This window comes from Archocentrus centrarchus, chromosome 7, assembly GCF_007364275.1.
Source record: "Archocentrus centrarchus isolate MPI-CPG fArcCen1 chromosome 7, fArcCen1, whole genome shotgun sequence".
NCBI classification, from domain to species: domain Eukaryota; kingdom Metazoa; phylum Chordata; class Actinopteri; order Cichliformes; family Cichlidae; genus Archocentrus; species Archocentrus centrarchus.
Genome location: NC_044352.1, coordinates 13562513 through 13577159, shown reverse-complemented (window position 1 = coordinate 13577159; position 14647 = coordinate 13562513).

Here is a 14647-nt window from a genome sequence, read left to right as displayed (position 1 = left end):
AAGTTAGGAAAACATCCAATCAGACGCACAGTGGCACAAATTTGATCTAAGCCCAGGAAGGCCACACTACCCTGTGAATTTTTCAGGCAGAGCATGCCTACTCCTCAATATTGTGTGTATTGGTCTTTCGAGCATTAATAATACTACTACTACTACTACTTTATTTATAAAGCACTTTAAAACAACAGCAATTGCAACAAAGTGCTGTACAGATAGAAGTCAAATAAACTAATACACATAACAATGACAACAACGACAATAAGCACCAACACAATAAAACAAATAATACGAATAAAACGAGTCTCAGCATGTATTAAAAGCCAGGGAATAAAAATGTGTCTCAAGAGCAGTTTTAAAAGTCGCCAATAACGGAGCGCTCCTAATATGCAACGGCAAGTTGTTCCATAGTTTAGGAGCAGCAACACTAAAAGCTCTGTCACCCCTGAGCTTCAACTTCGACCTTGGTACCTCTAGGAGCAGGTGATCAGCCGACCTGAGGCAACGAGCTGGGAGATATGGGTTTATTAGCTCACAGAGATAAGATGGGGCAAGACCATGTAAACATTTAAAAACAAATAAGAGAATCTTAAAATGAACTCTAAAATGTACTGGCAACCAGTGTAGTGAAGCCAGAATAGGAGTGATATGCTCTCTCCTTCTGGCCCCCATCAGAAGCCGCGCAGCAGCATTCTGGACGAGCTGAAGGCGCTTAAGGGAGGATTGACTAATTCCAAGGTAAAGAGCATTACAGTAGTCAAGCCGAGATGTAATGAAGACATGGATCACTGTTTCAAAATGTGGTTTTGAAAGGATCGGTTTAATCTTTGCCAGTTGCCTAAGATGGTAAAAACAGGACTTAACCACTGCCCTGACCTGGGAATCCATTTTAAAGTCGCTATCAATTTTTACACCTAAGTTTGAGACGGTCTGCCTTAAATAAGATGCCAAGGGCCCCAGGTCAATGGAAGATGTTGCGTAGGAGCCACTGGGACAAAACACCATTACCTCAGTCTTCTTATCATTAAAATTTAGGAAATTTAAGGCCAACCATGCCTTAATGTCTTCAAGACACAGCAATAGCTGTACTTGATTCTCCAATCTCATTGTACATCCTGTATAATGACAATAAAGGCATTCTATTCTATTCTATTCTATTCTATTCTAGCGGCTTAATCGAGTGAGTACCTTTTTTTAAGGGCATGTATATCTGGCTATCGTCTGCATAATAGTGAAAGGAGATCCCATGTTTTCTAAGTATTGAGCCCAATGGGAGCAAGTAAAGTGAGAAGAGCAGGGGACCGAGGATTGAGCCTTGAGGGACCCCATAAAGTAGGGGAGCAGATGAAGATTTAAAATCGGCTAACCTTACAGACATGGTTCTGTCTGCCAGATAAGACCTAAGCCATTCTAATGCGGTGCCACTAAAGCCAAACTGGGTTCGTAAACGAGCTAATAAAATACTGTGGTCCACTGTGTCGAATGCTGCAGTTAGGTCAAGGAGAACAAGAACAACATGCTCCCCGGCATCGTTTGCCCTGAAAATATAATTAAAAACTCGCACTAATGCAGACTCCGTACTGTGCAGGGCCTTAAAACCTGACTGAAAAACTTCCGCAATGTTATGTTCGTCTAGATAGGACGTAACCTGAGTGGAAACAACTTTCTCTAAAACTTTGGAGATAAAAGGCAACTTAGAAATAGGTCTTAAATTAGCTAAAACTGTTTGATCAAGGCCGGGTTTCTTAAGAAGAGGTTGCACCACAGCATGCTTAAAACTCGCAGGAACTGTACCTGACAGCAGGCTGTTGTTTACAATGTCAAGAATAATCTGTCCTATGCTGGAAAAGGCCTCCTTAAGAAACTGAGGGGGAGCAGGGTCACGAGGAGAACCTGATGGCTTGATATGTTCGACTATATCCTTTAAAAAAGTCAGATTCACTGATTCAAATTTTTCAAACAGGGCTGGATAAGGAGCCATACAGGAAGGATCATAAATAGGTGGTAAAATAAGGGCTCTTGCAGCAGCTACCCTATCTTTTAAAAAGTGCAGAAAATCATCACATGCTTTAGGACATGCCTCTACACGGGCAGGCTGCGGGGCATTAAGGGCATAATCAATCATTTTAAACAACATACGTGAGTTATCACGATGGGACACAATAATCTTGGATAGGTATTCCCTTTTTTCTTCCTTGACGGTGTTCTGATAGTGTCGCCAACAGTTTTTGAGGATCTGGAAGGAAACTTGCAAATTGTCCTTCCTCCATTTACGTTCAGCCTTACGGCATTCCCGTCTGGCGGTGCGAGTTTTGTCATTAAGCCACGGATCAGTTTTTACTTTGGACTGCATGATTTTCTTAGGTGCTACAGCATCCAAAATACACTTACAAGATCCGTCCAACCAGAGACTTAGTTGCTCTGTATCTAAGTCAGAGGGAACGTTAAGTTGCTCAAAGGCAGCAGAAAACTGTGCAAGAGTAGAAGAGTTAAAAACTCGACACCGACCAGCGGGAAGGAGAGGTTTAACTATTCCATAACTATATTCCATAACTTTTAATAAATGTTTAATTTTGTGTATGTGTGTATAATGACTAATTCTAGGAAAATTAAGAAAAAGCATTTACATTTTACACCATTGATATTTTAGTCGTCTGAATCAACTGTAGATTTAGTCGACCTTTATTAGTCGACTAAAACTAAACCTATTCATATGATGAAATTATGACTAAAACTAAATTACATTTTTGTCAAAAGACTATGGCTAAAACTAAATCAAAATTTGTTGTCAAAATTAACACTGCTCTTAGGTCATGTGTCTGGTCTTTGCTGGATTTTTCCTTATTAAGGACATGACTTTCAGATACTGTTCATCTTCTGCAGAGCACTTTTAAATGACTTTTTTATTTTTAGCAAATTATTTGCATATTAAACTAAAGGAATGGGAACAAATTATATCTCAATAGGCTGCTAGTAACAAAATACCTAATGATACAACTTAACAGCCTTGCTCAGTTCTCTGCAGTGAGCACTGGTTCATCCCTTGAGTTAGGCGCATACTGTCATGTGAAGAAGAAAGTTTTTACAGGACTCTACGCAGTGCTGTGAAAAATGAACTTATAAATGATCGGCAAATGTGATCACCTCTACAAAATTAGAGGCTTTGGCAGTTTGCTCTTACTTGTTTTCCCAGGCTGCCGGCTAATCCTTCAGGGCCAGGTAGCACATCACTAAAAAAAAAAAACAAGAGACATGCTGCTGACATCCAGTCTGTCTACATTTTTTCCACATAATAAGCAAATGGCATGTGCATTATGAAAGTGTAGTATTAACTCAAGTATTAACTCAAATTGCTGGGTTATGTTTAAAAATGTTTAACTTATCAGAGATAAACACTTGAAGCATCTGTATGGCTATAGACTTCTTAGCTTCTTCTAGTTATATGTTTATTTTTCAGCAAGTATAATTTATAGTGAACTTGTTGTCTACTTGACCCTTAGATTATGAGAGCAGCAGCAGCTGTTTCCATTAGGCTATACAGTAATCCCTCACTTATCGCAGGACCACACGCGATAAGTGAAAATCCGCGAAGTAGGGACGCTATATTTATTTTAATACTTATACATTATTTTAGTAGTTACACACTATTTTAAGTTTTTATAAACCCTCCCCACACACTTATACACCAAATATATACATTACTGTACAACACGTACTACGCATGTGAAGAACGAGTACCGCAAACACCCGCGAAACAGCGAAAATACCGCAATAAATATTTTACACTAATATTGATTGAGCGAACTGAGAAGTAGCAAGGGATTACTGTATACACAAAGTTAGCTAGCTAGAAGAAAACTGAAGTTAGAGTTAAGTTAAAAAGTTAAACACGGATTTTTGTTTTTTAAGAATATGGACAACAAACCTGAGCTGAAGGGTCCATATATCTCTTGGCCAGAAACAGGCTACAATGATGTAGCAATATTTTTTGTGTGCTAACTTTAGAAGCTACAACACATCAGAGCTGGCTGGTTTTGTTGAGTCATCTGCCCTCTGGTGGAGGAATGCGATTGTGCAACTGTAGTGTAAATACAAGCTTTTTTTGTTTAATCACAGTATTTAGGATATAAAAAAATAAGGAATATAGGTTATTAACATAATTTATATTTTATGATTTGTGCAAATGAGTACAAAAAACTATACCACATGATAGCCTAAACAACGTCCATCGACATTTTACATGTATATGTTTCTCAAAAGTCATAATGTTCAGATAGAAAATATGACCAAGAAACCTTTAAAACAACATCAACCCCAGGAGAGAAGCCTGTAAGTCATATTTCAACTTACCAATAAATAACATAGCCTAATGATGCCTCACTTTAATAAATGATTTCTGCATTTATCTTTTTGTTAATTTTGATAAGAATATTACACAACTAACATAATTCTTTTGCAGTTCTTCTTTATAGCTCATTTATCAGTAGATAGGGAAACTGTTTAGCACAGTATCAAAATCAAAAGTATTCTTTTACTGAAGTATATGTTTCCCTTTTTGAAACATTGACTGCAAAACTGGATTACTTTCATTGTTCAAGAAATCATTTATGAAATCCTGGCAAATCAACCCATAAATACACAGCAGTGAGTGAGTGTGCATTTTACAGCAGATCCAGTTAAAACCTAAAAACTTTTCTATACAATGATGACCCTCCACCCTTGTTTATTCAGGCTCAGATAAAACATAACACACCTGTGATATGACAATGTGCTTCTTCTCTACCAGCTGGAAAAATCAATTTACTCAGCTAAGAACTCCACAAGTCTTCAGGTCTCATTATTTTGACTGTATGGAGCTTTACTTCACGTAACTACCACTCAGGTTCAAACAGAGATGATAAGCATGCCCTCTGCTGGCTCAGTGAGAAGTTTCAACTACTTTCAGGAAACAGCGCTCTATGTTGCGTACGAAGATTCCCAATCCTCGATTTAAAGGGATTTAAAGGCAACTGTATAATGTAAAGTTAAAGCACAACACGAGCAGTATAATGAGTACCAAAAAATATTGAGGTTTTACAGGGTGAGAGCCCTATAAAATGTATTTACCTGCAACTTGCTCATGATCCCTGTACTTGACAATGCCTACATGAGGATTGAGAGTTGTAAAAGGGTAGGCAGCCACAGCAGGTCTTGCATTGGTGATGGCTCTCAACAGTGACGATTTCCCAGCATTTGGAAAGCCAACCTGGTGGAATACATTCATTCCAGGGGTTGCTGTCATTGGGGATCAATTTTCATTTGACAGAAAGAATCGATTCCCCTTCCCTCCAGACCCTCCAAATGCAGCCAGATACTCCTGACCATGCTCAGTCATGTCCACTATGATTTTGCCCTGCTCCTTCACTACAGTTCCTAATGGTACCTTTATAGATGGGGGAAAAATATATTACAGGAAAGGTTAGGTCAGGCCAGACTCATGCCACAGATGTGATCAAATGCTGGAACTCACACGAATGTAGGTTGGGCTGCCTTTCCGACCATAACAGTTCTTGCTGCCCCCTGATTCCCCATCCTCTCCCTTGTAAACTGGAACTAATTGTGCTATGGTCTCTGGAGCTTGAAAAAGGCGACTGGACTTCTTTTTGTTTCTTGAAGACGTTTCACCTCTCATCCGAAAGGCTTCTTCAGTTCTCAACCAAATGGTGGAGAGACCCAGGTATTTAAACCCCTGTGGGCGTAGTCCCCTGGAGGTGGTTATGACCCTCTATTGATCATGTGCTTGAACACATGTGCCCAGGTGTGAAGGGGGCGTGGGTCATATTTAATCAGTGGTTTCAGTTGAAACCAATTTAGGACTCCGCTCCATTGTTTCCTGTGGCCTATTGAGGTCACTGGAACAAAGGTGTGAATGGGGGTTGAGACGTCTGGGAAGGGAGCTCAGGACAGCACTGTAAGCGGGGGAAAGTTGGTGACGTAATCCACCTCCTCTGTTCAATGATGGTTGTTCACAGTGGACATAGATGGCTTCTTTCAGAAAGAAAGAAGCCATCTATGTCCACTGTGAACAACCATCATTGTGAAAGAAGCCATAGATGGCTTCTTTCAGAAAGAAAGAAGCCATCTATGTCCACTGTGAACAACCATCATTGAACAGAGGAGGTGGATTACGTCACCAACTTTCCCCCGCTTACAGTGCTGTCCTGAGCTCCCTTCCCAGACGTCTCAACCCCCATTCACACCTTTGTTCCAGTGACCTCAATAGGCCACAGGAAACAATGGAGCGGAGTCCTAAATTGGTTTCAACTGAAACCACTGATTAAATATGACCCACGCCCCCTTCACACCTGGGCACATGTGTTCAAGCACATGATCAATAGAGGGTCATAACCACCTCCAGGGGACTACGCCCACAGGGGTTTAAATACCTGGGTCTCTCCACCATTTGGTTGAGAACTGAAGAAGCCTTTCGGATGAGAGGTGAAACGTCTTCAAGAAACAAAAAGAAGTCCAGTCGCCTTTTTCAAGCTCCAGAGACTACTATGACCTGGATAACTGAGAATCTACACAGACTAATTGTGCTATGATACATGACTGCCCCTCCCTGAGCCTGGTTCTGCTGGAGGTTTCTTCCTGTTAAAAGGGAGTTTTCTCTTCTCACTGTCGCCAAGTGCTTGCTCATAGGGGGTTGTTTGGACTGTTGGTTTTTCTCTGTAATTATTGTAGGGTATTTACCTTACAATATAAAGTACCTTGAGGCAACTGCTTATGATTTGGTGCTATATAAATAAAACTGAATTGAATTGATCTACTGGGATTTTCCCATATAACCATCTCTAGGGTTTACAGAGAATGGTCCAAAAAAAAAGAGAAAATATCCAGTGAGCAGCAGTTCTCTGGGTGAAGATGCACTGCTGATATCAGAAGTCAGAGGAGAATGGCCAGACTGCTTTGAGCTGATAGGAACCTTCAGGAAACTTATTGAACCTTGAAGCCGATGTGCTACAGGAGCAGAAGACTACATTGGGTGCCACTCTTCATCAGGAAACTGAGGCTAAAATTCACACAGGCTTACCAAAATTGGGCAATGGAAAATTGGAAAAATTCTCCTTGCTCTGAGTCTCGATTTCTGATGGAACATTTGGATGGTACGGTCAGAATTTGGTGTAACATCTCTGAAAAGTGTTTCTAGCAATTTGTTGAATCTATGCCATGAAGAATTAAATATACACAAGGTAATTAGGGAGAGTGGAGACAGCAGAGAACAGCAGGTGAACCAAATGAAACTAATACCACAAAGGAAGCAAAACAAAACACAATGCACAGGGAACACAGGACTGTCAAAATAAAATAGGAAGTGACCAACCTTGACACAGTTGAATAAAATACACAACAGACAAGGGGCAAGGAAAAAGCGACAAACAGACATTGGAATAGAGACAGCAGAGGGAGCAGGGATTCAAAAAAAATAATAAATAAATAAATAAGACCTATAACCTAAAAAGAAAACTAAGAACCAAAACCATAAGACAAAACAACCAAGACTCCAAACAATGAACAAACTTAGAAACACAATGAAAACAGAACCTAACAGGAAAAACACAAAATGCTGGGCACGAGGCCCAGGACCATGACAGATAATGTTTTTTTTTAAACATTATAAGCAGGAGAACAGCAATGTTCAGTCTAGACAACTAAATGTTACAGTGCATGTGTTGACATGAGTCAAAGTGTCAGCTCATGAAAGAGAACATGAAAGCATAATCACTCACTGTCATGTAAACATGCTGACACTTACAGATTTACATCACCCAAAAACAATGATGACATGAGTCAAAGTGTCAGCTCAGGGTGCCTGGGTGAGGGTGGAGTGAGGGAGGGCTCTATGTGTGCTGAGGAAGATGTAGCACAATTACACAATCACAGGCTGTTGACCCAGTAGAGGTTGATGCATGAGGCAGAACTAAGGACAAGAACTCTTTTTTCATAATTAAAAAATAGCCCTAAATTTTCCCTAAAAACAATAATTCTCTGTAAATTTGCAGCAGGTATTTTAACCAACGTGATTCACCAACTGCATGTGAGTCTGCATGTGAACACCAGAGGTCAGACCAGCATCATGAAAACAATTTCTTTGCCTTCAGTAAAGTTATGGAAAGGGCTGAGTTAAAGGAACATGGAAACATAATAAGGAAAGTAAAAGAGCAAAGAAAAACGTATGTAACAGCCGACAAGAATGACAATGTCTCATATGAGACTCTACATGAGAATTGATCTGCTAGTAGAAAGTGATATGATGAGTTATAGTGATTTGGTAAAGCTGCAAAAAAGCATACACAAAGACATACACTCTGACAGATGTATCCGGGGCAACTTAGGGTTCAGTATCTTGCCCAAGAATACTTAGACATTAGAATAGTAGAAAATCCACTCTTATTAATTACTTACTTAAGAAGAAGAAGAAGAAGAAGAAGAAGAAGAAGAAGAAGAAACAGCCTTTATTGTCCCACAGAGGGGAAATTTGGGTGTAACAGCATAGTCATCTAAGTGACAAATACAAAGACAATTTGGCTAAAATAATATGACACAAACATTTTTATTTTCACTGGTGTATTAAACACATTGAGCAATCATTTAGAGTGCTGGCTGGAAGAAGTAAATAAAGTGTGAATATCCTCTCTGAAAGCTACTTATCGTTGGTGTTGAAAGGAGATGAGTTTGGCAAAGTAGATTAAGATTAAGATAGTGTTTATTTGTCACATGCACAGTTATACACAGTACAATGCACAGTGAAATGTATTTTGTACCTGCAACCATATATACACACACATATAAATAAGAATAAAAATTAAAAAAAAAAAAAAAAAAAGTAATTCACACTATACACTATACTCTATATACTATACACTATACACACTTTTATAAATTATAATATTTACATTGTGCAATAATGGTCCAGTTAGGGCTCAGAGTTGAGCAGATGGATGGCTTGTGGGTAAAAACTCTTCTTCAACCTTTCAGTCTTAGTCCTCAGGCAGCGGTAACGCCGGCCTGATGGGAGCAGGGAGAAGAGAGAGTGTCCGGGGTGGCTGGGCTGTTTTAGGATCTTCATGGCCCTCAGCCTGCACTGCTTGGTGTAAATGTCCTGCAGGTTGGGGAGGGTGGTTCTGATGGTCCGTTCAGCTGAACGAACCACCCTTTTTAGGGCCATGAAGTCCTGCTTGGTGCAGTTTCCCATCCAGGTGGTGATGCTCCCACGCATGATGCTCTCGATGGTGCAGGTGTAAAAGTTCCTGAGCACCTTGAGTGGGAGCTTGAAGTCTCTCAGCCGCCTGAGGAGGTAGAGACGCTGTCTGGCCTTCTTCACAGTGATGTTTATGTGATGAGTCCAGGACAGGTCCTGTGAGATGGTCACTCCCAGGTATTTGAAAGTGTCCACTCTTTCCACCTCAGCACCACTGATGACAAGTGGATGGTAGTCCCTCTGCTGCTTCCTGCTGAAGTCCACGATCAGTTCCTTTGTTTTGCTGACGTTGAGCAGGAGGTGGTTCTCCTGGCACCAGTTCTCCAGGCGGGAGACCTCTCTCCTGTAGGCTGTCTCCTCATTGTGAGAGATTAGTCCCACAACAGCAGTGTCGTCAGCAAACTTGATGATGACGTTGGACTCTGACGTGGCCTCGCAGTCATGGGTGTACAGTGAGTACAGCAGAGGGCTGAGCACACAGCCTTGGGGGGATCCAGTGTTGAGGGTGAGGGAGGATGAGGTGAGGTGACCCACTCGTACCACCTGTGGTCTGCTGGTCAGGAAGCTGTGAACCCACCTGCACAGGGATGGGCCCAGGCCCAGGTCCAGCAGCTTAGAGACCAGCCTGGAGGGAACTATGGTGTTGAATGCTGAGCTGTAATCTACAAACAGCACTCTCACATAGTTCCCCTTACCAGTGTCTATGTGTGAAAGGGTCTTGTGGAGGAGGAAGGATATGGCGTCATCTGTGGATCTGTCTGGCCGGTATGCAAACTGTAGTGGGTCGAGGGTGGTGGGCAGTGAGGAGGTGATGAATGTCTTGATGAGTCTCTCAAAACACTTCATCACCACAGAGGTGAGTGCTATGGGCCTGAAGTCATTGGGGCTGCTGGGGTGTGGTTTCTTTGGGACAGGGACTATGATGGACTTTTTAAAGCAGGTGGGAATCACACACAGTTTCAGTGAGAGGTTGAATATCACTGTAAACACAGGTGCCAGCTGGTCAGCGCAGGTCTTAAGGACACATCCACTAATACCGTCTGGTCCAGCCGCTTTCCTGGTGTTTACACGTCTAAACGCCCTCCTCACGTCGCGCTCCGTCACAGTGAGTGTCTCCGCCCCTCCGGACGGGAGCGCAGCGGGCTTTCGGCTTCCCGACTCAAAGCGCGCAAAGAAGATGTTGAGTTCATCAGCCAGAGAAGCGTCGGCACTCACCGGGTGTGTGTGTGGTGCTTTGTAGTCCGTGATGGTGCGTAGTCCCTGCCACAGTCCCCTGGGGTCAGACTGTTGTAGTTGCTGTTCCAGTCTGCGGCCGTAGCGATGTTTAGCCTCTTTCACCGCTCTGCGGACGTTGTATGATGCAACCTTGTAGTCCTCCATGTTCCCAGAGGCGAGGCCGGAGTTGTAGGCAACGGTGCGGGACCTCAGGGCGTCGCGGACAGATTTATCCACCCACGGCTTCTGGTTGGGAAAAGTCCTGATGGTCCTCCTAAGTGAAGTGTCTTCAACAACTTTCCCAATAAATCCCACAACAGTTTCCGTAAACTCCTCGATGTCTCCGCCCGCGCTGCTGCGAAACATGTCCCAGTCGGTTGAATCCAACGCACCCTGCAGAGCGGCCTCTGTTTGATCAGACCACCGTGTCACTTCTCTCACATTCGTGATAGTTAGGCGTGAACTATGGCTCAATCACAGTGACTTTCACACAGCCTTAAAAGAAGATGTGAAAGTTGCTGATGTACAAAGCCAAAAAAAGGCACAGCTGAATTAATCCACACTCATACAGATTGTTCACACATAGAGGAGATTCAGTACTGTTTCTTCTAAGAACACACCAAGTGCACAACATAGTAACATGAAAGGCCGATCCAAAGCACTTCTGGGACAATGTTGTGTGGACAAACACGACAAAGGTCCCGGGCAAAAATGGACAATGATTTTTTATAGCATTTAAGAAGAAAAAATTAATTATATTGTAAATATTTTGTAAGTACTGGGCACCGGTAGAGCTCACCTGGTTGAGCAGGCAATCCATATGCTGTAGGGCTATTGCAGAATTTGCTGCAGGCCATTTGCTACATGTCTTCCCCCTTTGTAAGTACTACATGTACTACATGTTCAGTACTGGTAAATGAAGCTGAGTAGCTGACAATGACATCCTAAGCTACATCTTATAGTATATTATACAGAGTAGTGACAAATTAAAGGAAAGAGCAACAAAAAGTTAAGGTGTCTGCAAATAATGTGCAACTGGGAAGAGATCCTGTGAATGTTAAGGTCATAACAAATTGTGAACATAGCTTTCAACTAAAATCAGCTTATGTAAAGTATAATGGCATTTTTTTTCCTGGCAGGGATCAGTTCCATTAGAATAGAAATGTTTCATTATAGAATAAAGGTGAGCACTATAAAAACATTTGTGACCCAAAACCCATGCCAGCAAAATCCCCCCTGCAGGGGGGGGGGGGGGGGGGGGGGCAGAGCCCACGATTCCTTCACTGTAAGGGTCAACATTCAGGGATTTCTTTTCGCTTTGTCATGAATTGTGTATTTATAGTTATGCTGTCAACAGATGAAGTGCAATAATATAATTTTGTTTTTCTTCACATGGCAACTGCATAATTATTTACCGCTGTGGAAAAACAAACAAACATATTTGTTTAATATGTGCATTGAAGGACATATCCTGGTCAAAAATGACTCCGAGACTTCTCACAGAGTTACTGGAGGCCAAAGTAATGCGATCCAGAGTAAGTATCTGCTTTGACACCATGTTTCTAAGATTTGTGGGGCTGAGTACACGCAATAATTTACCGTACGCCCTTTTTCATTTTCCAAATCACTGTGGTATATTTAATGAATTAATTGCTAACTGAAATTCTTAAAATCTGTGTCACCAGTATTGCTTATATGCAAATCACTATATGGAAAATTCCATGCTCCTGCACCAACTTGTCCTGGTTGCAATGAAATGAAAGTTGAAGCTATACACCTCTTACTGCCAGAGGGAAAATTCCCTCCTCCCCATTCTTGAAAACTACAAGTTCCCATCAGCCATGTGAAGAACAAATCCACTGAAATCACATTCGCTGAACAAACAAATCCACACACACACACACACACAAAAAAAAGGAAATTCATGTCAGCAGTATAAAATAATTAAAACTTTCTTACTTTTGACACTCTGTGACACACACCGAATTCTGAGCCCCTAAGAGACCGTTCAGAAAGGAGAAATCCTTTGCAGGATTTAAGTCACAGAAGCCTCTTGTAAATGACCTCAGTGACCCTAACTAAAGAAGAAAAGTCACAGTAACGTGTTGGTGCATTGTTCTGTGACTTCTTTGCTCAAGTGTTCAAAGTGACAGCACTGACAGAGTTCAAAGGGTAAATACAGAAGATGCCCAGACATGATCCTTGTTCTTGTGAAAAGATCTGTATTTGAAATGAGTCACAGTGAGCCCCCACCACACCCCACCCCACCTAAAGCTATATTTCTAGGGTTTTTTTTGTTTTGTTTTGTTTTGAATCTCTTGCTGTATGCATGTGGAAATTAATTACAGAAACATGAATGGATCTACAGTACTTGTAAATGCATGGTATATTGTTCTTGTGACATGATGTTTTCAGTACTAGTGTACTAGTGTTGCATTGCTGAACTATGCACGTGGCACCTGTGCTAACTCAAGCACACTTCTGTTCTCCATGTGACATGTTTTTGGGGAGTTGAACATTTATACCTACATAGTGATTCAGTGATTCAGCTGAAAGCGATTTGTGTGTTAATGCTCAGTGTTAGTGTGTGTTTGGATGCCTAACGTTGCATGCATTTTCCAGGTCGCCACTTTCAAAACAACTTTTATACATTGTTTCCATGATGTGTACATCTTATTTAAAACAACAAAGAAAAAAAGATTTAAAAATAAAATACAGAAAAAGCCGTTGAAAATATTTTCATTTGCTTCAGATGTTGTCCTTGTTTGTGAGGTTCCAACACTGCACAGCAGTAAGGTCTCTTGTTCAACCAGTTTGACAAATTTGTTTAGGATTACTTTTCCTGGAAGCCACTGTTGCCATTGGCTGGTTTGTTTGCCCTTTATCATAACAATCACTGTTGCTGCTGAATTGCTCTCATGTAACAAGCTACAAGGAGCTGCGCACAGATCACTGTCAGTTCTGCATTATCAACTGTACTCTGACTACTTTAGGTGGCTTCATCCAAGTAGTCTAAAAGTAGCCCTACTGATTGTGGTGGGTGTTAGGCCTTCAAATGTTGCCCCAACCTAAATTACATATTTTAATGTATAACAGTAAAATACTTTCTACACAATATATTGCTTGTATTTTTGAGTTCTGATGTCCAATAATGACCAAACATTGCTTTCTGAATTAAGTTCATTTCAGCTCACTTCAACCAACTTTTACACTCTAGAGGGATCAAGGTCAGTTGGTTGCTAAATTTTTAAAGGTCCTTGGGGAAAAATCTTCTTTGACCTTTCCCAAAGTTTTAAGGGCCACGTAACCTAAACAAGAAAAGTTACCATGAGAATGCAATTGCAAAAACATGCAAACGGGAGTGAAGAGCTGCAGTCAGTTCATTTCAACATAAGATGCCACATCATTTGATGGAAATTAAAATTATCAACCCACAGAGGGCTGAATTCAGAGACACCCTGAAAGTCAAAGTGAAAAAATTATGTAGCAGGCTAGCTTATCAGTGCCCTCCACCTGTAAAAGCATTCCTGTTTCTCATTGTTGCCCCTCTAGTGCACCCGTTGTTAATTTCATTAACACTAAACCAGCAGAAAGTGATTAACAACCACCTCTGCTATTTAACTGACCAGATCAATATCCTAGCAGCATAACTGACTTGATGCTATGCTCTGATTAAAAAGTGTTTTGAGCAGCATATTACTGTAGGGCAGAAAAATGTGAGGCTTGGCTTTGAATATGCGGAGTAGGAGCTCAATGAAGAGTTACAGGACAGAGAAAATGTTTTGACACTGCGCTCACAGCTCTGAGCCATGCATCTTTGCCAAACATGCACTCGTTCTGATAACAAGTAAGCACTCACAGGAGCAACTATCAAAACCACATCAGACACAACGCAAGATATCCTTTGTAAGACGTGTGCTGCAAACCTTAATAAATTAAGTTTGTGTATGATTCATTTACAAAACATTCTTCAAAAATTTGGAGCTCTGAATACATATGCAATAAAGCCACCTGCAAAAATACCTGTTTCTGCACCTTTCAGTCGCAAAACCAACAGTTAGACTTTAGTAAAACCTGACCATAGATTTTTAATGCTGAAAACAGGGTTTCACAGAGGTGCACATTAAGTTAATTAAATTCTTTGGGCAATATGTTAATCAAACAATTATATAAAAAAGAACAAAGATTTAATCA